Source organism: Chelonia mydas, chromosome 11, assembly GCF_015237465.2.
Source record: "Chelonia mydas isolate rCheMyd1 chromosome 11, rCheMyd1.pri.v2, whole genome shotgun sequence".
Taxonomy (NCBI): Eukaryota; Metazoa; Chordata; order Testudines; family Cheloniidae; genus Chelonia; species Chelonia mydas.
This window is the reverse complement of record NC_051251.2, coordinates 261,569-285,964: the sequence shown is the minus strand read 5'-3', so window position 1 is coordinate 285,964 and position 24,396 is coordinate 261,569. Positions and strand designations below refer to the sequence as shown.

Here is a 24,396-nt window from a genome sequence, read left to right as displayed (position 1 = left end):
TCAGGGTTGGAAGGGACCTCAGGAGGTCATCCTAGTCCAACCCCCTGCTCAAAGCAGGACAAATCCCCCACTAAATCGTCCCAGCAAGGACTTTGTCAAGCCTGACCTTAAAAACTTCTAAGGAAGGAGATTCCACCACCTCCCGAGGTAACCCATTCCAGTGCTTCACCACCCTCTTAGTGACAAAGTTTTTCCTAACATCCAACCTAAACCTCCCCCACTGCAACCTGAGACCATTACTCCTTGTTCTATCATCTGGTACCACTGAGAACAGCCTAGATCCATCCTCTTTGGAACCCCCCTTCAGGTAGTTGAAGGCTGCTATCAAATCCCCCCTCACTCTTCTCTTTTGCAGACTAAACAAGCCCAGTTCCCTCAGCCTCTCCTCGTAAGTCATGTGCCCCAGCCCCCTGATCATTTTCATTGCCCTCCGCTGGACTTTCTCCAATTTGTCCACATCCCTTTCATAGTGGGGGTTCTAAAACTGGATGCAGTACTCCAGATGTGGCCTCACCAGTGCTGAATAGAGGGGAATAATCACTTCCCTTGATCTGCTGGCACCGCTCCTACTTATACAGCCCAATATGCCGTTGGCCTTCTTGGCAACAAGGGCACCACACTGCTGACTCATATCCAGCTTCTCATCCGCTGTAATCCCCAGGTCCTTTTCTGCAGAACTGCTGCTTAGCCGGTCTGTCCCCAGCTTGTCGTGGTGCATGGGATTCTTCCATCTTAAGTGCAGGACTCCGCACTTGTCCTTGTTGAACCTCGTCAGATTTCTTTTTGGCCCAATCCTCTAATTTGTCTAGGTCCCTCTGGACCCTTCCCTACCCTCCAGCGTTTCTACCTCTCCCCGCAGCTTAGTGTCATCCACGAACTTTTCAGCTATTCGTGTATCTGAAGTCGAAGTATCTTAGTTCGACTTACCTGGCCAGCCTCACGGCGGCAAGTCGACCGGGGCGGCGCCTCCCCTGACTCCTCCTGCCGAGGTGGAGTACAGGCGGCCATTCGGGGATCGATTTATCGCGTCTAGACGAGACACGATAAATCGATCCCCGACAGATCGAGCACTACCCGCTGATCCGGCAGGAAGATGTCGCTGCATTGGTTAGTCTCAAAAATGTGAGCCAAGTGTATCTCGGCAACCGTAACAGGTAGAGAATCACTGTTGTGTCTTCAAAATTAAAGCTGAGATCTTGGAGAATAAGCAGGCAGCAGCAGCATGAAAGAGGTGCTTGCACATCAGACTGGCATATAGTGACTGAATCTGAGCCCTGAACATGGTACGTATCTTCAAGCCTGAAAAGAAGAGAGTTCCTAGCGATTACAGCCCTGTAGGGGTAATGTCTGTCTTTAGTAAAAGAATGGAATTGCTCTTACTAGTGAGCATTACAAGTTCCTGGAACAGCTGATCCCAAATTAGGGTCTATGGAGCATCTGCTGATGGTTTGCAGATTGCTGGCAGGTCGTACTCCTGTCTCCTCCTCCTCCTTGTCCCCAGCTGTCTCTGGGGCCTCCCAGTTCTTAATGGCATGAGAAGTGTGGATGCCTGTAAAAGCAACTGGAAACAATGGTGAGGAGCCAGCAGAGTTGCTCGCATTAGTAGCTTTGGGACATGGGAGGAAACATGAGCTCCCCTCAAGGACCAAAGCCATTCACAAGAGGGAGAAGGGAACCAGGTGGCAGCACCGTACATGCAGAGAATGGGGAGAGGAGCACCATGTGGGCGGGGAGCCGGGTAGCGTGAGGAATAGAACAGACGTGGGGGTGAAGTGAAGAGCAAAGGGACCTGGCATAAGTAACTCTGACCATAAATGGCAAAACACTCGTCCCATTGTAGAGTTAGAAATTCACAAACCCTCCCTAGTGCGACTTCTCAGTGAAGTTGCTGGGACATCGTGGACTCTACTATAAATACTTAATTGCCTCTGTGCCATGGATTAGCGTCACCAATCTTGTTTACAACTCAGGGCCGCCAACTGACTGACTCTCCTATCACTTGGCTAGCCTTGTCACCAGGGTGCCAGACCAGGAGGCCATGGCTCCATCACTTTTAAAAGTGTAACCCCTAGGTCCTCTTCTGCAGAACTGCTGCCGCGCCATTCGATCCCTAGTCTGTAGCGGTGCATTGGATTCTTCCGTCCTAAGTGCAGGACTCTTCACTTGTCCTTGTTGAACCTCATCAGATTTCTTTTGGCCCAATCCTCTCATTTGTCTAGGTCCCTCTTTATCTTATCTCTACCCTCCAGCGTATCTACCTCTCCTCCCAGTTTAGTGTCATCTGCAAACTTGCGGAGGGTGCAATCCATGCCTTCCTTCAGAGCATTTATGAAGATATTGAACAAAACCGGCCCGAGGACCGACCCTTGTGGCACTCCACTTGATACCGGCTACCAACTAGACATGGAGCCATTGATCACTACCCGTTGAGCCCAACAATCTAGCCAGCTTTCTATCCACCTTATAGTCCATTCATCCAGCCCATTCTTCTTTAACTTGCTGTGTGAGCTTGTTCTTTCTCCCAGCCCCCGTTGTCTGCGGTCACCTCTTGTGCTGTGTCTGCGCATACATTGCAAGCTCTTTGGCGCAGACTGCATTGTTTGTTTACTCCTTTGAAGCGCCATGTGGACAGCCTGGGCTGTTTAAATAATAACAATAAATCTTGCCAAGCCAACTTGATGCGTCTTTTGGATAGAATAACAAAACTACTGAGTAAAGGGGCATCTCCCACAAGCTGGCCTACAGGTAGCTTCTCAAGCCAGACCCCTTTCTCATGTGCTGTGCTGCTCTTTAGTGTAAAAAAACTCACTTCTTCTCACAGCATGATGGGCAGCTGCTGTTCACCCCAATTATTTAATCTCTCAAGCGTTTTTGGTAGGCTGCAAAGGAATCTACAAAAGTTTGATTTTATTTTTCAACTAAAAAAATGTGCCTGTTGCCCAGCCCTTGTGCCCCCACCTGCGGCTGCCATGGAAGGAAGCCCCACGGAAAGTAATTTGAATCAGACCGCTGACCTGAGGGGAGATGTCAGCAGAGCATGAGCACAGGGGAAGAGGGGAAACCAACCCCACAAGGGCAGAACTGCTTTCAGCAGAGCGTGAGTTATGAGGAATGCAGATTGTATTCATTCTTATTCCTGTCGTGCCTAGGAGCCCTAGTCATGGCCCAGGACCCCCCTGTGCTTGGTGCTGCACAAACGCAACAAGAAAACATGGCCCCTGCCCCAAAGAGCTGAAAGTCTAAGACTAGAGAACAGATGGACACAGTCAGACGGGGGAGTACAAGGAAATAATGAGAAAACATTGGTCAGTATGTTAGGCAGTGGTCTCCTCACACCAGGGGCCTAATGCAGTGGTTCTCACCAGGGGGATGCGTACCCCTGGGGGTACACAAAGGTCTTCCAGGGGGCACATCAACTCATCTAGAGATTTGCCTAGTTTTACAACAGGCTACATAGAAAACACTAGCAAAGTCAGTAAAAAACTAAAATTTCATACAGACAATGACTTGTTTATACTGCTCGATATACTATACACTGAAATGTAAGTACAATATTTATATTCCAACAGATTTATTTTATAATTCTATGGTAAAAATGAGAAAGTCAGGAATTTTTCAGTAATAGTGTGGCTGTGACACTTCTTTGTATGTTTGTTCTTTGTAAGCAAATTGTTTTTAAGGGAGGTGAAACTTGGGGTGTGCAAGACAGATCAGACTCCTGAAAGGGGTACAGTAGTCTGGAAAGGTTGAGAGCCACTGGTCTAATGGTTAGAGCTTGACTGAAGGCAGTGGGAATCTCTGCATTGACTTCAGTATGCTTTGGGTCCACTCTGAGGTGTATTGTGAAGTTGGTGTCTCTTGTCTGGCTCTCTATTACTGCCGTGACTCCTGAGGAAGGGAGTAGCTAGGACCAAAGTTGGGAGCAGCTGAAAGAAGTGAGGACTGAGGAAATGGAGGGGTTTGGTAAGGGGAAGAGAGAGGCCCTACCATGCATAGGGCATGGTGTGCTAAAGGTCCAGAGCAATGGTTCTCAAACAGTGGGTTGCGACCCCCTTTGAATGTGGTCGCCAGGGCTGGCTTAGACTTGCTTGTGCCGGGGTTGAAGCCTGAGCCCCACTGCCCAGGGCCGAAGCCAAAGCCCGAGGGCAGTGGGGCCCAGGTTGTAGGCCCCTGCCTGGGGCTGAAGCCGTTGAGCTTCAGCTTTGGCCCCCCTACCCAGAGTGGTGGGGCTCGGGCTTTGGCTGAACACCCAGGGCAGTGGGGCTTGAGCAGGCTCAGGCTTTGGTCCCCCTCTTGGGGCTGTGAAGTAATTTTGGTTGTCAGAAGCGGGTTGCAGTGCAAGGAAGTTTGAGAAACCTGGTCCAGAGTAATGTGGGAATGGAGTTTGTATAGGAGGAGCTGAGAGTTGAGCTGAGGCATGAGCAGGGCCATGAGGAGGAGGCTTGGCTGGGTTATTCCACATCAGTTCATCAATAATGTACAGAGCTGTCATGTGACTCACTTTCTGAAAGCTGTTTTCAATCTCCTCCTCTCTCTGCTCTTCCAAGGCCGATCAGGTCACCTGCCTTCCAACAAGGGCCTGGGGTGTCCTGAGCCCCTGCTCTCACTTCCATTAGCTAAGTTCTGTTTATATCTGTCCTATCACTTATTCATGACCAGCTGGATCAATCTGCTGAAAACTGCATTTGTTGAAACCTGATTCTGGCTGTCTGGATCACGTGGACCTCTCTGGCTTAATTTTTGGTGCATGGTTTGTAACCACAAAGCCAGCTGAGGCCAGGAGGAGAGGATGGCTTAGTGCAGAGGCTGTACTGTGGCCAGGAACCCACAAAGTTCTCTTTAGATAGATAACAGCTTTCAGATGCCTAGTTCGGCTACACTGTACAGTAACCATAGTAAAGACCATTCTCCATACAACAGAGAAGTCAGGGGAAGGGAAACACCCTGAGTGTTTGAGTCATAGATTTTTAAGGGCGGAAGGGATCACGATGATCTAAATCTGACTTCCTGCATCACATAAGCCATAGAACAGGGGTTCTCAAACTGGGAGTCACGAGGTTATTTCATGGGGGGTCACAAGCTATCAGCCTCCACCCCAAATCCTGCTTTGCCTCCAGCATTTATAATGGCGTTAAATATATAAAAAGGTGTTTTTAATTTATAAGGGGGGGTCACACTCAGAGGCTTGCTATATGAAAGGGGTCACCAGTACAAAAGTTTGAGAATCTCACCCAACAATTCCTGCATTAAGCCCCACTAATTTCTGGCAGAGGTGGAGAGGATCTTTTTGGGAGAGATATCCTATCATGATTTAAGGACTGTGAGTGACAGAGGATCTACCACATCTGTTGGCTAAAGAGGGTTCCAAATTATGACTTCATACTCTAACCCAAACCTGTTGAAGGGCGTCAGCATCTGGACCAGAAGGGCTGTGACACTGGGACAAGCCAATGCACATGTCCTGAATCCCCTCAAAGCCCTGGCAATCCTGGGAGTGGGCAGGCACTGCTAAAGGACCTCCCCCGGCCCTGGCCTCTTGGGATCCTGGAAGTGGGCTGGCACTGCTAAAGGACCTCCCCCAGCCCTGGCCTCTGGCGCAAGGCAGGCATCTTTACTGCATTGAAATATGTAGGAGAGAAAACAGAATCACAGCTACCCTATGTATAGGCAGCTGGCCTGTCTCTGCATGGTGCATATTTCTGTAATACAGTGAAAACACTTTAGTAGCTTCTGCTGTCAACCATTCCTGATCGGAGGATTTTTGCAAATCCTACTGGCCTCTCACCATGGAGTCTGGGTACATCAGAGGCCAGACTCTTGCATGAATCTCCAAAACCCATGTGGAAAAAATGGGGGTCTGTGCTAATGGCCTTCAGCCAGATTAGATCGTGTCATTTCAGGCCAGAAATTTGTGAGGCCTGCACTCTCCAGGGTCTCTTGCTGTTGCACCGAAACTGCCCTGTCCCAGGCTTGCAACTGTGGGGTAGGAACAGTTGGGCCAGATTCTAGGTGGGGCCCCTGGGTGCTGTTGTAATGCACATGATGATGAGTGGCTGGTAGTGCATGTTGTTCTGACTGGTGAATATCCTGATCTAGAGTCAGCAGGGCCCCTGTGCTTTTCTGGCACACCAAATCTAACAGAGCTGGTAACAAAGGCCCCGGTCACCTGACCTCAGGCAGGGTTAGAAGGTTACTACCCTGTCACGTGACTGGGTCCCTCACCGGGTGTTATAGGCCTCCAATAGAATTTGTTGGGGCAGGAGTTTAGACTCTTTTCTTCAGCTGGCTTTAGGCCTTGAATGGCCTCCCAGAGGAAACTGGAAGGATTCCCACACTCGTTCGCTTCAAGGGCTTGCTCTTACACCCACCTTTTTGCTTTAGTGTTTCCCCTGCGAGCCTGAGATGCAGAAAATACCGGCGCACACGCGGGCAGCCGTCACTGATCGAACCAAGGGCAGGACAGAAAGTTGACTGCCTCCTTGGCAGCCCTTAATTTTTATTTTTAATGCATGTACAGCACTTGGGGCTGGAAGGACTGTGATATGTGCTTATGAAATGCTTGTAGTTAAGATGTCCTGCATCTACAATAACTCAGGTAATGGCAGTCTAAGTTTCTCTGCAACACTGATGTTAAAAGCCGACAGACACCAAGCAGTCTCTGCTGAGAATTCACTGCACCTCTCCCAAAACGGCTGCAGCTGTGGCTGCAGGCGATCAGAGGTCAGCTATGAGCTACCTAGGACCAGGCCTTCTGCAAAAATGTGTCTCCAGGTAGATTTCTAAATTTTAAGGCTTGGAAGAGACCATCTGGCAGCAGATATGACCTCCCCACCTGATATATACTAGCTTAGTACTGCAGGCTGCCAAGCTCGGCCTTTTTATATCCAAGTGTATGGGCAGGAGTTCCTCACTTAAAACTACTTTTGTGCATTAAGCGTCGTTATACGCTTTGTTGTACAGACCCATGAAGCTTCTGTATATGGTGGCTTTGCTGGAGGCTGAGGGGAGAGCATCAACCTTCCCAGATTTCAGAGTAGCAGCCGTGTTAGTCTGTATTAGCAAAAAGAAAAGGAGTACTTGTGGCACCTTAGAGACTAACAAATTTATTTGAGCATAAGCTTTCGTGCATCCGATGAAGTGAGCTGTAGCTCACGAAAGCTTATGCTCAAATAAATTTGTTAGTCTCTAAGGTGCCACAAGTACTCCTCTTCTTTTTGCTAACCTTCCCAGAGTAATTCAGAAGAACAATAAATCCCTTCAGTTTGAAGATGTTTTTCCGTTATGGCACGTACTTAAGGGTGTCATGTTGTCTCGGTTTGTCAGATAACGTCACTTGCTGTTGGGTAGATATGCAGGAACTGAAATCTTTGACAACCTCTGATACACGTGGTGCATTATGAAGCTTAGTGCTTCCCCTGCTGTGCTTTCTGACATGACCCAGCAGTGTTCTGGAATCAAAGCCCTGTTTATAAGGCTTCAGCAGAGCAAAGTTAAGGTTACGGGCAAAGTTAAGGTTGCTCTGGCAACCTGAATTTCCTGGGGTGCATTTTAAAATACTCAAGGTCAATATTGTTTGGTTATCTTATTTTTAACGGGTGTAAATTTGCTTTTCCCTATTTCTTGACCTATGAAACAGGTCCAGGAAGAGAGCTGAGAGCTAATCTCACTTCCAATTGACATGTGTACCCACTCTGCTGTGACTTGCCTCCATGCCATTCCTTCTGATCTCCACAGACCAGTACCCCACACCTCTGTGTGGGGGTTCCCGACCTGCGGTTCTGGATGAGAACCAGTATTATTATTTCACATGCTTAGGAGAATGCTAGGTGCTTAGTGCAGCAAGGAAGCAAGTTGTATGGAGTGAGGCACAGGCTGGGTGGAAGTTTCCAGCAGTAGGGAAGTGGGATAGGGGAGAACTTGTGCAGCACCTAGCATAATGGACCCTTAATTGGGGCCTCTGTGCTAACTAATAACTCACTTCTGGCTGGAGTCCTAACTTCCCCTCCCCTGTAAACCTCCTTGATCTCTCACACTAGTGCCCTTTACCTGGCCCAGTCAGACCCTTAGATTAATAGTCAGGCCCCACAGACTGTCCCTCAGGATCTCCCATGATCATTGGGGGAGTGCAGTGGGGAGACTAGGGGGCTTGTTTTTGGATGAAGGGTGCAGTGAGGGCAGTGTTTCAAGAAAAAGTCTGACAATAATCTGTGTATATATTTACATATCCCTGCCCCAGTAACTCCCACAGACTGGCTCCTCCTTCTGGTCCTGACTAAGGTCTCTGTGACCCAGACATGCCCAAGCATGTACTGGCAGGGATATTACATGTATGTATGACTGTTGTCTTAATATTACACCAAATGGAGTTATGTGCGATCTCTGCTGAGAGCTAGCTGTTTGTTATGGTTATCATGCGCTGGGAAGAGGGTGTTGGGGGCGTTGGGCAGGGGGTCGGTGTGGCATGGGCCTGCCCCAAAGGGAAGGGGCATGTTGCTGGCACAGGGCTGGATGGGCCAGTTTGTGTCTGGCGCAGTGGTTCTCAGCCTGTGGCCCAAAGTGGTAAATAGGTTGAGAGCCACTGATCTGGAGTCTAAATCAGTGAGTTCCTGCACTGGGCACTTGGCTTATGCTTCCAGATCATGGGACCTCAAGCAGGACCCAGTTCATCCTTTCCTTTTGCCTAGTCACATTGTGGGGACCACTAAAACGCATGCCTTGCTACGCTCTGTGCACTCAACCAATCACATGCTGTTTTTACTGTGACATTATTGTTTATATGAATGTCTAAAGTTCTTTAATATATATGTAACTCATTGACCCAGGAAAGTAATATAAGTTCTGTGGGCGAGTGTAAATCGAGATGCTCAAACTATTTACCATCTGGCTCTTCTTCTATCACAGGACATAAACTAGGAGGGGAGAGAGTCGAGGCAATAACAAGAAATAGATGGCAGCTAGATGGTAAGGAGAGGGTGAGTGAAGTCTCCATCTGAACAGCCAGGGAGAGATATGAATTTTGTGTGCATTAAAGATTGACTTTTCATCCTGAAGTATGACCTATATTGTCAGATTGTCAGAGGGGAGTTCAAAAGTCAAAAGACATATGAAAAAACATTATTTCATGATTTTGGGGGGCCCGAATCATGATTTCTGATTTCTGGAAGGGGTCTGACTCATGATTTTGGACTTCTGAGTTAACAAAACTTACTGTCTGTTGTAAGTTGCGTTGGGGTGTCCAGGCGGGCTCTCCTGGCCCTTGCAATGGGTGCTGGTGCTTTTATTTCTCCCCTCTTCCTAGCTGAGTGTGGTACACGTTGGGCATTGGCAATTCTGGCCCATTATTATCTATTGCAACAATGTTTTTGCTTACCGTGCGAGGAGCATTACGTATCCTACTGGAGAGAGCAGCGTGGTCTCTTGAGTGCCAGTTCTGTCCAGGCAGACAGCTACAGTGTACTTCACCCCCTTCTGGGGTTGTATGGACCTAAATAATAGGAAATACTTTTTTGATGGACAGTGAGCAGTGTGACCTAGAACTGGGAGCCAGGAGTGTCGTCATGGTGATAAGGCAGGCGAGAGCAGGTTGCAGAGAGGTACGCATACACATAAAGTAATGTATTAGTAGTTAAGGGCCTTGCTTTGTAGCTTTGGGCAAGTCCCTTACCCTGTGCTTCAGTTTTGCCATGTGTAAAATAGGGATAATGAAACTGACTATTCATTTTGGAGCACTTTGAGATCTGTGGGTGAAAAGCACTTTATAAGGGCAAAGTATTATCATCACTTAATGTTGAGTGGGAAAGTTTTCCTGGCATCTGGTGTGGAGGGAAGGAGAAGCTGCTGCTATGGGATTGGAGGAAGGATCTCCTATTTGTGTCTCAACCCCTCACAATATTTAGGAAGACTAATTAATGAGGGGTGGGGAAGGGGGCAATTTCCCATGTACTGCAGGAGGGAGAAACCTGTATCCCATGAGCAGGAGAGTGAGAGACTGAGAACTTTGGCCTATGGGGAATGGGAGAGAATGACCAGCTCCAGTGCCTGCCCAAGGTCGGGGCAGGAAGTGATCCTTTCTCCCTTCCTCCCTGAGCCTTCAAGAGAAGAGAGGGGATTAGTTGGAAAGGAAAGGAGTGTCTGTCTAGGTGTGGATGTGAGGATTTGGAGTTCAGTCCAGGATAAACTCCACTATAAAAGGAAAGTGGAAGGTGGTGGCTCCATGCCCCTGGATGGCATTTTAGATGGGTGCCAGTTTCTATAGAGTCACAGAGAAACCAAGTTTAATAATATTTAATTATTGAATAAATTCATTATGGGAGCACACTCTGCTCCCTTGGCTTTCCAAGCCCATTTGCAGAATTGGGGACAGGACACCAAAGGTTCAGTGGGAGGGGTCTCCCAAAGCATTAGGAGGGTCTGTGTATGAGTGAAGATGACCTACAGTTAAATGGGAGGGTTCTGTGTCTTTTGGTTCTGTCCCTTCATGTTTCTGCAGTATCACTGTAGCTGATGGGGCAGGCTCTGGCGATTGGTGATGGCTACAGATCTGTGTCTGACTCGAAACTCTCTTGAACCAACAAACTGGATTAGAGTATGTCTACACTATGAAATTAGGTCGAATTTATAGAAGTCGGTTTTGTAGAAAGCGTTTTTATACAGTCGATTGTGTGTGTCCCCACACAAATGCTCTAAGTGCATGTAGTTGGAGGAGTGTGTCCACAGTACCGAGGCAACCGTCGACTTCCGGAGCGTTGCACTGTGGGTGGCTATTCCACAGTTCCCGCAGTCTCCGCCGCCCATTTGAATTCTGGGTAGAAATCCCAGTGCCTGATGGGACTAAAACATTGTCGCGGGTGATTCTGGGTACATATCGTCTGGCCCCCGTTCCCTCACTCCCTCCGTGAAAGCAAGGGCAGACAGTCGTTTTGCGCCTTTTTTCTTGAGTTACCTGTGCAGACACCATACCACGGCAAGCATGGAGCCCGCTCAGCTAACCGTCACCGTATGTCTCTGGGTGCTGGCAGACATGGTACTGCATTGCTACACAGCAGCAGTTAATTGCCTTTTGGCAGCAGACAGTGCAGTATGACTGGTATCCGTCATTGACGTAGTTCTGGGTGCTCTTTTAACTGACCTCGATGAGGTCAGGGGCGCCTGGGCAAACATGGGAGTGACTCAGCCAGGTCATTTCCCTTGTTTCGTCTCGTGGCAATTCCATCCTACCGGCAGTGCGCTGTCTTTTAACCTCCAGCCAGAAGAAGATGATGGCTAGTCGTCATACTGCACCATCTTCTGCCGAGCACCCAGGAGATGATGACGGCTAGCGGTCGTACTGCACAGTCTGCTGCCAGCAAGTTGTATAAAGATAGATGAACTGGCTCAAAACAAGAAATAGACCAGATTTGTTTTGTATTCATTTTCTCCTCCCTCCCTCCTTCCCTCTGTGAAATCAACGGCCTGCTAAACCCAGTTTTGAGTTCTATCCTTGAGGGGGCCATTCAGTTTCTCGCAAAGCCACCCCCTTTGTTGATTTTAATTCCCTGTAAGCCACGTCGTCAGTCGTCCCTCCCTCCATCAGGGCAACGGCAGACAATCATTCTGCGCCTTTTTTCTGTGCAGACGCCATAGCACGGCAAGCATGGAGCCCGCTCAGATCACTTTGGCAATTAGGAGCACATTAAACACCACGCGCATTATCCAGCAGTATATGCAGCACCAGAAAAGGCAAAGTGAAACCAGGCGAGTAGGCGACGTCAGCGCGGTGACGTGAGTGGTGAGGACATGGACTCAGACTTCTCTCAAAGCATGGGCCCTGGCAATGTGGGCATCATGGTGCTAATGGGGCAGGTTCATGCGGTGGAATGCCGATTCTGGGCTCGGGAAACAAGCACAGACTGGTGGGACCTCATAGTGTTGCAGGTCTAGGACGATTCCCAGTGGTTGCGAAACTTTCGCATGCGTAAGGGCACTTTCATGGAACTTTGTGACTTGCTTTCCCCTGCCCTGTGGCGCAAGAATACCAAGATGAGAGCAGCCCTCACAGTTGAGAAGCGAGTGGCAATAGTCCTGTGGAAGCTTGCAATGCCAGACAGCTACCGGTCAGTCAGGAATCAATTTGGAGTGGGCAGATCTACTGTGGGGGCTGCTGTGATGCAAGTAGCCAACACAATCAAAGATCTGCTGATATCAAGGGTAGTGACCCTGGGAAATGTGCAGGTCATAGTGGATGGCTCTGCTGCAATGGGATTCCCTAACTGTGGTGGGGCCATAGACGGAACCCATATCCCTATCTTGGCACCAGAACACCAAGCCGGCGAGTACATAAACCGCAAGGGATACTTTTCAATAGTGCTGCAAGCACTGGTGGATCACAAGGGACGTTTCACCAACATCAACGTGGGATGGCCGGGAAAGGTACATGACGCTTGCATCTTCAGGAACTCGGGTCTGTTTCAAAAGCTGCAAGAAGGGACTTTATTCCCAGACCAGAAAATAACCGTAGGGGATGTTGAAATGCCTATAGTTATCCTTGGGGACCCAGCCTACCCCTTAATGCCATGGCTCATGAAGCCATACACAGGCAGCCTGGACAGTAGTCAGGAGCTGTTCAACTACAGGCTGAGCAAGTGCAGAATGGTGGTAGAATGTGCATTTGGACGTTTAAAAGCGCGCTCTCGCAGTTTACTGACTCGGTTAGACATCAGCGAAACCAATGTTCCCACTGTTATTACTGCTTGCTGTGCGCTCCACAATATCTGTGAGAGTAAGGGGGAGATGTTTATGGCGGGGTGGGAGGTTGAGGCAAATCACCTGGCTGCTGGTTTCGCACAGCCAGACACCAGGGCGGTTAGAAGAGCACAGGAGGGCGCGGTGTGCATCAGAGAAGCTTTGAAAACCAGTTTCATGACTGGACAGGCTACGGTGTGAAAGTTCTGTTTGTTTCTCCTTGATGAAACCCACCGCCCCTTTGTTCACTCTACTTCCCTGTAAGCTAACCACTCTCCCCTCCTCCCTTCGATCACCGCTTGCAGAGGCAATAAAGTCATTGTTGCTTCACATTCATGCATTCTTTATTCATTCATCACACAAATAGGGGGATAACTACCAAGGTAGCCCAGGAGGGGTGGTGGAGGAGAGAAGCACCAGGAGGGGTGGTGGAGGAGGGAAGGACAAGGCCACACAGCACTTTAAAAGTTTAAAACTTTAGAACTTATTGAATGCCAGCCTTCTGTTGCTTGGACAATCCTCTGGGAGGCCCCCCATCGCGTTCTTGGGCGTCTGGGTGAGGAGGCTATGGAACTTGGGGAAGAGGGCGGTTGGTTACACAGGGGCTGTAGCGGCGGTCTGTGCTCCTGCTGCCTTTCCTTTAGCTCAGCCATACGCTGGAGCATATTGGTTTGATCCTCCAGCAGCCTCAGCATTGAATCCTGCCTCCTCTCATCACGCTGCCACCACCTTTCAGCTTCAGCCCTCTCTTCAGCCCGCCACCTCTCCTCCCGGTCATTATGTGCTTTCCTGCACTCTGACATTGTCTGCCTCCACGCATTCGTCTGTGCTCTGTCAGTGTGGGAGGACAGCATGAGCTCAGAGAACATTTCATCACGAGTGCGTTTGTTTTTGCCTGCTAATCTTCACTAGCCTCTGGGAAGGAGAAGATCCTGTGATCCTTGAAACACATGCAGCTGGTGGAGAAAAAAAAAAAAGAGGCAGTGGTATTTAAAAAGACACATTTTCTAGAACAATGGCTACACTCTTTCACGGTAAACCTTGCTGTTAACATTACATACACAGCACATGTGCTTTCGTTCCAAGGTTGCATTTTGCCTCCCCCCACCACGTGGCTAGCCCCTCCCCGTGGCTAACAGCAGGGAACATTTCTGTTCAGCCACACGCAAACAGTCCAGCAGGAATGGGCACCTCTGCCTGTCCCCTTAAGAAAAGCACCCTATTTCAACCAGGTGACCATGAATGATACCACTCTCCTGAGGATAACACAGAGAGATAAAGAACGGATGTTGTTTGAATGCCAGCAAACATACACTGCAATGCTTTGTTCTACAATGATTCCCGACTACATGCTACTGGCCTGGAGTGGTAAAGTGTCCTACCATGGTGGATGGAATAAGGCTGCCCTCCCCAGAAACCTTTTGCAAAGGCTTTGGGAGTACATCCAGGAGAGCCGCAAATGCCAGGGCAAATTAATCATTAAACATGCTTGCTTTTAAACCATGTATAGTATTTTAAAAGGTACACTCACCAGAGGTCCCTTCTCCGCCTGGCGGGTCTGGGAGGCAGCCTTGGGTGGGTTTGGGGGGGACTGCCTCCAGGTCCACGGTGAGAAACAGTTTCTGGCTGTCGGGAAAACCGGTTTCTCCGCTTGCTTGCTGTGAGCTATCTACAACTTCATCATCATCATCATCTTCCTCGTCCCCAAAACCTGCTTCTGTGTTGCCTCCATCTCCATTGAAGGAGTCAAACAACACGGCTGGGGTAGTGGTGGCTGAACCCCCTAGAATGGCATGCAGCTCATCATAGAAGTGGCATGTTTGGGGCTCTGACCCGGAGCGGCCGTTTGCCTCTCTGGTTTTCTCGTAGGCTTGCCTCAGCTCCTTAAGTTTCACGCGGCATTGCTTTGGGTCCCTGTTGTGGCCTCTGTCCTTCATGCCCTGGGAGATTTTGACAAATGTTTTGGCATTTCGAAAACTGGAATGGAGTTCTGATAGCACGGATTCCTCTCCCCATACAGCGATCAGATCCCGTACCTCCCGTTCGGTCCATGCTGGAGCTCTTTTGCGATTCTGGGACTCCATCATGGTCACCTCTGCTGATGAGCTCTGGCCAGCGTGGCAAGCTGCAGGTGACCATGCAAACAGGAAATTGAAATTCAAAAGTTCGCGGGCCTTTTCCTGTCTACCTGGCCAGTGCACCTGAGTTGAGAGTGCTGTCCAGAGCGGTCACAATGGAGCATTCCGGGATAGCTCCCGGAGGCCAATACCATCTAATTGTGTCCACAGTACCCCAAATTTGACCCGGCAAGGCCGATTTAAGCGCTAATCCACTTGTCAGGGGTGGAGTAAGGAAATCGATTTTAAGAGCCCTTTAAGTCCAAAAAAAAAAAAAAAAAAAAAAAAAAAAAAAAAAAAAAAGGGCTTCATCGTGTGGACGGGTGCAGGTTTACATCGATTTAACACTGCTAAATTCGACCTAAACTCCTAGTGTAGACCAGGCTTAGTGAGTGGGCCTCCCTGAGTGTGTTGCTTCTGAAATCTGTGTGCACTTTGTACCTATTTCTAGTCCCTTTTGCAGGATACATGATGTTACTCCCATCCCACCCATGTGTCTTAGTCCTCTGTTAATCCTGCATCTCCTGGGAACTGCAGCTACAGGTGCATCTTGGCCTCTGTCACTGTGATAAAGGTACAGTCTGATTTGGTTTCTTTAGATCATACCATGTGGATACTGATGAAAGTTTATTAGGTCAGTTCTCGGTCAGATGTCTATCAGTCCCACAATACTCTCACTGGCTGGCTCATTGATGGTGTATGTGAATGTGCAAAGCGCCTGTCCGTTTGACAGGAAGTTTGGGTGTTACTGAATTACTCTTTCTTATAATATCTGCTGTTTTACTTAATGAAGTTAGATAAATGATTAATTAACCTCTTGTAAAAAAGCTGTCCTGGGTCATTGGCCAAGCCCCTTTTTAATTTCATATCCTTCCTAGTTAAATAATGTTGGTATAACTTAGATAATTAAAAAGTATGTTACAGAAAGCAGAGGTGCTCTTCTCTCCTGTTTTCAAACCCATTCTTGCTGATTGCTAATAGTATTTGTTGATGGAACCCCTACAGTTATGGTGATTTCTATTTTTCATGTGTGAGTGGAGTTGCACTAAATCATTTTGTCTGTATCAGAAATAGGCCCAAGTAAGAATATCTGGATTCAGATCTGAATTTCAGCTCTCTTCTCTGCACTTTGAGTATTACACGTTCAGGATTTTGATTCAGTGCATTAGAGTTGGTGGTCCAGCAGATACTAGGGCCACTGCACTGCAGAGGTTGGGGAATGCTCTGCTCTGGCTGTCCCCCCCAGAAGTTCAGTCTTGTTGCCCAGCAGCTCTCAGGGAGGTTTCAGCTCAGTTTCACCCTTTCAAGCCCACAATGAGGTCTCTGATATCAGGGGAGGGAGGTGGGAAGTGAGTTGGCGGCAATTACTTGGCTGTGACCATCTGCCTCTCTCTTTTGCTGGCACTCCCTGGGGAATTTCAGGTTTAGTGAAAAAAGGCTGATTGGAGGAGAAGCACTAAAACGAACCCTTGCTGTAACAAAAAAGAGGGATGTACTGGGCTGAAGCTAGAAATGTGGGACTCTCTGGGGGCTGATGATAAATTGGTTATTTGCTCTGAGATCTCTGCAGTTCTGCCTCTGACTGTTTCAGTACAAAGTTCCTTTTGGAAACAGGATGGATGGACAAAGCCCTTCATCTGGGGTCAGAAATGGCATGTTGTAAGACCTGCCCAGGCAGTCCAGTAGACAGAAGCAGAATCGTAAGGTAGCACCGGTGCTTGTACAGCTGAGCTGTGGTGGCTCCATCAACTCCCAGTGTGAGGGCGGGGGGGTTCCACCTTGCTGCCTTCTGTTCTCACACAGTAGGTGGGGGGTATCCCTAAAGGATAGTAGGTAGTAGGGGGTGTTGCACAAAAGACCAGGTCACCTTCAACTTGTTAGTGCGCCTCCTTCCCATGGGTAATTCATGCAACTCTGACCGGGCCTGGTGTCCCAGGGCATCTGTGGTGTGCCTGTCCAGAGAGCTAAAGGTTTACTAGGTGCTTCTAATGCCACAGGGACTCCGTTGCCTTTTGCCTCTAGGTTGAATCTATTGGAATAACACACAGCTGATCCCAGAGAGCTGGTGAATGCAGAGTGTGTGTGTGTGTGATCTCCACAAATATTTGCCTGCTGAATACAGTGAGGGGAAAGTGTATGTAAATCTCAGACTCCCATATTCTGTAGTGACACTAGGGAACCCCATGCAATAGTCCAACTCCGGATATATCACTAACCAGTGTAGGGTCCGGGGGGGCTGTGCGTGCGTGTGTGGAACTTGTGTGGGTGAGGGAGTGAGAGGGAAGCCCTTCTGGCATCCCAGCGTGTACTGCAGTCACCTCTGCAAGCTCTTATTCGTAAGCGTGTGTATTTAATTCTGTCCTTTTACGATTATTTCAGAAAAAGCATGTTAATTAGGAACTAATGTTACAGTAAGAATGAATCAGGTAATTCCTTCCCCTCTCCACCACATGGTGGGAACTATAAAAATACTTTCATGACCTTCTGATGTCTGAGCCGCCTCCCTGGGATTCAGAGCTGCCTGTAACTACCTTGTCTCAGTGAAGAGGCCATAAAGCTTTTTCAGTAGCAGATGTCACTGCTAAAATAGGGGCTGAATTGTCAAGATGTACTTAGAAAGATTAATGGTTTTAAACAGAAGGGTCTCTCCCAAATGCTTCACAATACTTCCTCCCAAGCATCAGGGTTTCAGAAAATTTAAAAGAATGTTGTGAAGTCTCTTGCATAACTTTTAAAATAATTTATTCAGTGTATTGCTCATTCACTCTCCTGGAAGCTTAAAAGTGAAATTTGTTCCCTTAACAAAAATGCTATCCTTCCGTTGCATTTGTCCACTGCTCATGAGTGCTGCATACAATCCCCTGGAGTTGTGTGGTTGCTTGTGAGTGCTGTGGTTGTGCACTTTATTATTTGAGATAGGATTAACCTGCAAGCTGTGAAGGAAATAGAGAGTATGGCACTGTAGCTGAACTAGTCATACAAATATGCAGTTTACCATTAAAAACAGCTTCTGTATTGAAAGGACTGGAGGGTGGCCAATATACACGTCTTTTGTGAAAAGGGTAATCCTGGGAATTATAAACTAATGAGCCTAACAGCAGTACCAGGAAAAATAGTCAAGAAAATCATTAAGAATAGAATTATGAAGTGTCTACCTGAGTATAATCTGATAAGAAATAATGATCACAGCTCTGTACGGGTAATGAGTTAATGCTGCCCAAAGGATTAAGGGGATAGGAAGAGTATTTATAAATATACTAGTGGGAAGAGAAGTAATAGGAAGAAAGTTGGTCCATAAATTAACAAAGAAAGGAATCAATGGCATTAATGTTTCAGCAAAGGCAGAGATACTGAACTGCTCTTAAAAAATCTTTCAAAGAATTATTTTGGGGAAGTTTTATGGCATGTGTTATACAGGAGATCAGACTAGTTAATTATAATGGGCCCTTCTGGCATTGGAATCTATGAATTATGGTCCTGTATTCCTTTATTTTATTTCAGTTTGTGAGTGCCCATCCCAAGCACTGGGCATCTTTACATAAGTTACAATTCCACTATTTAAAATATTACACAATGACCTGTTTAGTTAGCCCTCATATCGTGCAAGGTGCTTTCTGATTTCATCCGTGGCATCTGGCATTAGAACATAAGAACGGCCATACTGGGTCAGACCAAAGGTCCATCTAGCCCAGTATCCTGTCTTCCGACAGTGGCCAATGCCAGGTGCCCCAGAGGGAATGAACAGAACAGGGAATCATCAAGTGATCCATTCCTTGTCGCCCATTCCCAGCTTCTGACAAACAAAGGCTAGGGACACCATCCCTGCCCATCCTGGCTAATAGCCATTGGACCTGTCCTCCATGAACTTACATAGTTCTTTTTTGAACCCTGTTATAGTCTTGGCCTTCACAACATCCTCTGGCAATGAGTTCCACAGGTTGACTGTGCGTTGTGTGAAAAAATACTTCCTTTTGTTTATTTTAAACCTGCTACCTATTAATTTCATTTGGTTATACCTAGTTTTTGTGTTATGAGAAGGAGTAAATAACACTTCCTTATTTACTTTCTCCACACCTGTCATGATTTTGTAGATCTCAATCATATCTCCCCCTTCGTCATCTCTTTTCCAAGCTGAAAATCCCAGTCTTATTAATCTCTCCTCCTATGGCAACTGTTCCACGCCCCTAATAATTTTTGTTGTCCTTTTCTGAACCTTTTCCAAGTCCAGTATATGTTTTTTGAGATGGGGTGACCACATCTGGTTAGATTGTGAGCTCTTCAGAGCAGGGACCATCTTTTTGTTCTGTGTTGTACAGTGTCCATGACTGGGGCTCCTAGGCACTGTGATAATATAAATAGTAAATAACTATGGGAAGGTCGATGTTCTGAGGTGTATGTCGAGAGGCAGCCTTGTCTAGTGGATTGAGCACCGCTGAAGCTCAGGAAATCCTGCGCTCTAAATATAGCTCCACTACTGGCTCCTTCTGTGGCCTTTGCAAAGTCACATCTTCCCTTGCCTCAGTTTCCCCAATTGTAAAATAATCCCCTATCTACTTAACAGCGAAGTTCTGAGGGTCAGTTAGCACATGACTTTGAACATATAAGTACTGTGTGGGCAAATTATGATGCTGCTAAATTACATGAAGGATGAAGCCATTCGAGCCAGGCTGGTAAAGTTATTGCAGTTCAGGGCCCTCCTGTGTTGTTTCACATCCAATATGAAGGAGTCAGAAGATGTAAAACTTGCCATGTCTGGGGAGAAGGCATTAGAGCTGCTGCTGTTTCTAACCCCTCTTGAAGCCTGTGCAGTGTTGTAGTAATTTCTACAAACACTGTCATGAAGAAGATTGTGGGAAAGAGAGGAAACTCCACTGCAGGCAATATAATGTTTAACAAGGCAGATTCTGAGGGCGAGAACTGCTGTGGTAGGAAGCTGTGTTTATCAGCTGTCAGCAGCTCTGCGGGGGACTCCATGCGGCACTGCTTTTTTAATACCCCTCCATTCCACCCCGGAATACCCACTCCCACCCGCTCCAGCATTGTTGCTTGCATTTTTATCCCACTCCTACCTGCAAAATCCTTACATCCCGCAAGAGGGACAGATTCCCCTGTGCTATTAAAAAACCCTCCACCATGGTCGGTTAATATATTATGTATATAAACTGGGGCTGTCAATTAATCGCAGTTAACACCTGCGATTAACTGAAAACAAAATTAACGTGTTAATCGCATACCTGTGGGGAGGGCCTGAAGGCAGGGGCATCCCTACCCATATGCAAAGTACGCAGCTGCATAGGGCACCAGGCTCCAGCCCCTGCCCTGCCTCTTCTCCATGGCTCCCACCCCTGCTCCGCCCCAGCCCCTCCCCCACTCCACCCCTTTCCCAAAGCTCCCGCCCTGCTCCACCCCAGCCCCACCCCTTCGTAGTCCCTGTGTAGGGCCCCGGAATAGCTAGGGATGGCCCTGGCTGAAGCCCCAGCCCACAGCTCGGCGAGGGGGCTGAAGAAGCCGCAGCTCTGGAGCGGCGGAGGGGCTGGAGCAGCCCCTGCCCTCTGGAGCTCTGTGCCCCCGGGGGGCTGGAGCCCTGTGGCCTGAGCCCTGACCCTATATTTGAAAATATAGAAAACCACAAAAATATTTAAATAAATGATATTCTAATATTGTTTAACAGTGTGATTAAAACTGCGATTAATTGCTATTAATATTTTTAATCACTTGACAGCTGTAATATAGACAGAATTCAGACAGTTTTTACCACTAAAAGAATAAAACAAGTTTTGCTTAAACCATGTAAAAAATACTTTAACTCTTGTTATAATAGACATCCAATCTCTTTCTATCCCTTGCTTAAATTTAAGCATTAAAATTTTTAAAGTGTTTTCCCACAAATTTCTGCAATCTGTTTTTTTTTACCCACCCAACCCCACCCCCAACAAAGTACATTTTACCTGCTCCCAACATTATGGCAGGGGGACCTGTGGGATCTGAGTCCTGCTGCCGGGCTCTGGCTCCATGCTGCTGTCACCTGTGGAGAGTCTCTTTCTCTCCCCCCTTTTCTCTGTCCTGCTTTCATTTCCTTGGTTTGGAAAGAGATTTAGTAGGAGGAGCTGTTGTGCTGCTTTCTTTATCCCTTGCTTCTGTGGGATGGACAGCTGCACCGGTGTCTCTTTCTTACTATTCTCTTCAGCCTGTGGTACCGTAACAAGGCGCGGCCACAAAGAAGGCTTGATCTATGCAGGCAAAAGCCAGGGATCCTCCTAGGAAGCAGGGTGGAGGTGGTCTCTGTATGCACCTCTCAGTCCACGTAGGAGGTCTGTCCTGTCTTGGGGTAGGGGATTGAAGCCAAGGATGTACTGGAGGTGGATGTATAGCAGGGGTGGGCAAACTTTTTGGCCCGAGGGCCACACTGGGGTTGCAAAACTGTATGGAGGGCCGGGTAGGGAAGGCTGTGCCTCCCCAAACAGCCTGGCCCCGCCCCCATCCCACCCCTCGCACTTCCCACCCCCTGACTGCCCCCCTCAGAATCCCTGACCCATCCAACCCCTCCCCCTCCGCGCCTTGTCTTCTGACCGCTCCCTCCCGGGACCCCCCACTCCTATCCATCACCCCCATCTCCCTGTCCTCTGACTGCCCCGACCCCTGTCCACACCCCCGCCCCCTGACAGGCCCCCGGGACTCCCATGCCTTTCCAACCCTCCCGTTCCCTGTCCCCTGACTGCCCCCCCCAGAACCTCCGCCCCATTCAACTGCCCCATGACAGGCTCCCCGGGACTCCCACACCTATCCAACCGCCCCCTGACCGGCCCCGGCCCCCTTACCATGCCACTCAGAGCAGCATGTCTGGCAGCCGCCCTGCCTGGCCGAAGCCTGTCAAGCTGTCTGCAGGAGAGTGCAGCCCCGCCGACCAGAGTGCTGCCCGCGTGCCGGTGTGGCTGCGGGGAAGGGGCTGGGGGCTAGCCTCTCCGGCCAGGAGCTCAAGGGCCGGGCAGGACGGTCCCGTGGGCTGGATGTGGCCCGCGGGCTGTAGTTTGCCCACCTCTGGTGTATAGTGTAATGTATAGGCTCCTGGAGGCAGTGTCTTAGGTTGGCTGGCAGGAGTTGGTATTCCCCCCGCCCCCCCCAAGCTTTTTATTAGGGTTTCCCTTGTCAGCTCTTCCTCTGACTGTTCCAGCTAGGCTAGTGCTCATAGTGTGTATAGCAGTAGAGGTGTCTTGAGAGATCTGGGGTACTGCTAGCATACATAGAATCATAGAAGATTAGGGTTGGAAGAGACCTCAGGAGGGCATCTAGTCCAACCCCCTGCTCAGAGCAGGACCAGCCCCAACTAAATCATCCCAGCCAGGGCTTTGTCAAACCAGGCCTTAAAAACCTCTGAGGATGGAGATTCCAGCACCTCCCTAGGTAACCCATTCCAGTGCTTCAACACCCTCCTAGTGAAATAGTGCTTCCTAATATCCAACCTAGACCTCCCCCACTGCAATTTGAGACCATTGCTCCTTGTTCTGTCATCTGCCACCACTTAGAACAACTGAGCTCCATCCTCTTTGGAACCTATCAAATCCCCCCTCACTCTTCTTTTCTGCAGACTAAACAATCCCAGTTCCCTCAGCCTCTCCTCGTAAGTCATGTGCCCCAGCCCAATGATCATTTTCATTGCCCTCTGCTGGACGCTCTCCAATTTGTCCACATCCCTTCTGTAGTGGGGGTTCCAAAACTGAATGCAATACTCCAGATGTGGCCTCACCAGAGCCAAATAGAGGGGAATAATCACTTCCCTCAATCTGCTGGCAATGCTCCTACTAATGCAGCCCAATATGCCTTTAGCTTTCTTGGCAACAAGGGCACACTGCTGACTCATATCCAGCTTCTCATCCACTGTAATCCCCAGGTCCTTTTCTGCAGAACTGCTTCTTAGCCAGTCGGTCCCCAGCCTGTAGCCGTGCATGGGATTCTTCTGTCCTAAGTGCAATACTCTGCACTTGTCCTTGTTGAACCTCATCAGATTTCTTTTGGCCCAATCCTCCAATTTGTCTAGGTCACTCTGGACCCTTCCCTACCCTCCAGTTTATCTACCTCTCCCCCCCAGCTTAGTGTCATCTGCTAACTTGCTGAGGGTGCAACCCATCCCATCATCCAGATCATTAATAAAGATGTTGACAAAACCAGCCCCAAGACTGACCCCTGGGCCTCCGCTTGATACCAGCTGCCAACTAGACATCAAGCCGTTGATCACTACCCGTTGAGCCCAACAATCTAGCCAGCTTTCTATCCACCTTATAGTCCATTCATCCAATCCATACTTTTTTATCTTGCTGGCAAGAATATTGTGGGAGACTGGATCAAAAGCTTTGCTAAAGTCCGTATCTATCACATCCAGTGCTTTCCCCATATCCACAGAGCCAGTTATCTCATCATAGAAGACAATCAGGTTGGTCAGGCATGGCTTGCCCTTGGTGAATGCATGTTGACCGTTCCTGATCACCTTCCTCTCCTCCAAGTGCTTCAAAATGGTTTCCTTGAGGACCTGCTCCATGATTTTTCCAGGGACTGAGGTGAGGCTGACCGGTCTGTAGTTCCCCAGATTCTCCTTCTTCCCTTTTTAAAAGACGGGCACTATATTTACCTTTTTCCAGTCGTCCGGGACCTCTCCTGATCGCCACGAGTTTTCAAAGATAAATGGCTCTGCAGTCACATCAGCCAGTTCCCTCAGCACCCTCGGATGCAGTAGATCTGGACCCATGGACTTGTGTATGTCCCGCTTTTCTAAATAGTCCTTAACCTGTTATTTCACCACAGAAGGCTGCTAACCTCCTCCCAATCCTGTGCTGCCCAGGACAGCAGTCTGGGGGCTGACCTTGTCTGTGAAGACCGAGGCAAAAAAAGCATTGAGTACTTCGGCTTTTTCCACATCACCTGTTACTAGGTTGCCTCCCCCATTCATTAAGGGTCCCACACTTTCCCTGACCTTTTTCTTGTTGCTAACATACCCGTAGAAAATCTTGTTACCCTTCACATCCCTTGTTAGCTGCAACTCCAGTTGTGTTTTGGCCTTCCTGATTAAAACCCTGCATGCTCAAGCAATATTTTTATACTCCTCCCTCATCATCTTTCTAAGTTTCCACTTCTCGTAAGCTTCCTTTTTGTGTTTAAGCTCACCGAAGATTTCACTGTTAAGCCAAGCTGGTCACCTGCCATATTTGCTATTCTTTCTGCACTTCGAGGTGGTTTGTTCCTGTGCCCTCAACAAGGCTTCTTTAAAATACAGCCAGTTCTCCTGGACTCCTTTCTCCTTCATAATAGCCTCCCAGGAGATCCTGCCCATCAGTTCCCTAAGGGAGTCAAAGTCCGCTTTTCTGAAGTCCATGGGGCAATAGGTCAACTAGCCTGTGCACACTTTCAGATTGCTACATACACCCCTAGGGAGACCTTTGACTGTAGCTTTCTCCTCATTCCCTGTGTCAGAGGGTGTCCTCCAAAGCTGCATTCTTGGCTCCGCTGCTCTTCTTTCTCCACTTTGTCTCTAGATGCTCTGATCCACAAATGACATTTTAATGGTGGT

General features: G+C 48.4%; 1 protein-coding gene across 4 annotated transcripts in view; it reads left to right on the top strand.

Annotated features, from left to right (window-relative positions):
* LOC102934044 (unconventional myosin-X) overlaps positions 1 to 24,396 on the top strand; it is a 287,560-nt gene that overhangs the window by 9,818 nt on the left and 253,346 nt on the right. The gene's annotated exons all lie outside the window — the stretch shown is intronic.